Source organism: Hippocampus bargibanti, linkage group LG03 (assembly GCF_051943395.1).
Source record: "Hippocampus bargibanti isolate YZ-2025 linkage group LG03, ASM5194339v1, whole genome shotgun sequence".
Classification (NCBI taxonomy): Eukaryota; Metazoa; Chordata; class Actinopteri; order Syngnathiformes; family Syngnathidae; genus Hippocampus; species Hippocampus bargibanti.
In genome coordinates this window covers 27,321,709-27,323,427 of record NC_142736.1, presented here as the reverse complement: position 1 = coordinate 27,323,427, position 1,719 = coordinate 27,321,709, and positions in this window count along the sequence as shown.

The window sequence follows — 1,719 nt, the reverse complement described above, 5'->3', positions numbered from 1 at the left end:
GCCTGCTTTTTGGGATCCGAACCCGCCATCACCACCTCGCAAACCGTTACATTTTAACGAACTGGATTTGAGCCAAAATGGTTTTTGTTTTTTTTTGCCCTACAAGAAGCTGAGATCATATGGGCCAATATTTTAGAGTCTGTTTTTGCAACACTCTGCAGTATGCATAATTTTTCAGCACTTTCGAATCAATTTTCTTCACCTAATTGCACGATTATCAGCTCATATTATTTTAATCACATTAATTAGAATTTGTGTACTTTGCGTCATTAGTGTTTAATTTAATTTCCATATCTGCGGTAATTTACGCAACAGTCCAGTCCAGTTGCCTGAGAATCAAACCTCCACTAAAAGTCTTTTTGTCCATTTGTATCTAATCGCCTCTGTCTTATTAGCACATGTCACCAATAAGAATCGAAGGCAAGACGATGTGATCAATGGTGGAGCTCTCATTAGGAGATGGCCAGAAGCAGGCTTGAGGGCAGATTAAAAAGCTTGCTGTAAATATGGCAGGCAGGGGGGGGGGGGTGATCGAGGGGTGAGTTTATTTATTATTTTGACCACCGTGGTGGATTTTTTTTTTTTTCAAAACCTGTAGATGGCACTTTGTATGGGTCTGACGTGTGATGTTCAGTTGTCTAAGCTTCGTGGTGAAGGTCTTGGATGGGGGCAGAAGAAGACTCAACAGAATATTTTGGATTTGGGAGGAATGTCGGTGCCATTTGACAATCATCGCTGGACAGCTCTGGGGTGATTTTGCTTTTTTGCGCCTGGAATGGGCAGCATTTTCACGGCCCCACTTTGTTCACCGGAAACGTGGCTTGAGGTACCCGCAATTAGAAGAAAGGAGCAGAGCGGCGATGCTATGTGGAACTGTCGCGGCTTGGAATTGAAGCAGATTTACGTGGGTCAGGAGATGTGAGACAGTCTCTTTGCATCAATGGATGCTACAGCTTTGTGTTTGCTTTCAACATTAACTTGTAGTAGACGTACACATTCCACCATGACATCCTTGATCCACTGGTGAAAAGGACGCTTTGATCCTCTCCTCTTTCATCTAGAACTGCTTCATGTAACAAAGAAGGTGCAGAAAGTCATTAAAATGTAATGACTGTCTGTGTCTCTATGTTGTTTAGTTATTTAGTTGTTTTTTTTGTTCTTTTGACTTCAAGATGGCGCCGCAATAGTGGATGCCTTTCCAGCAGCTCCTGTAATTTGTTTTTCTACTTCTTTCTTTCCTTTCCTCTTCCTTTAATAACTTTCCTGCTGTGAAATGTAAATGTCTCCACTGCGAGACTAATAAAGGATAATCCAATCTTATCCAATCCAACAATACATATGAAAATCAATAAAAAAAGCTTCCCATATTTCCTTTTTTTAATGAGCAAATGGGTGTTACTAATAATGAGCTCCACTGATCCATGGGCATCGTATTTGTGATGTGAACACATAGTACACCACAAACTTGAAGAAGAAAACACTTTCAAGAAGCAATTTTCTTCACCGCGCGTGCAGACACACATTTCAAACATCTGCAAAGACATTTGAAATAACTATTTCCTCACCACGCTTCAAGAGAATCAAAGTCCAGCCAAGAATCTGGACAGGCAGCGGAGGAATCAAGGACAAAATGCTATTGTTGACTCTCCAAAGTGAAAAGCGTTTTGTCGCAAAAGTAACTCGTGGCTCTTAACAATACAAATCAATCACATCAACTAC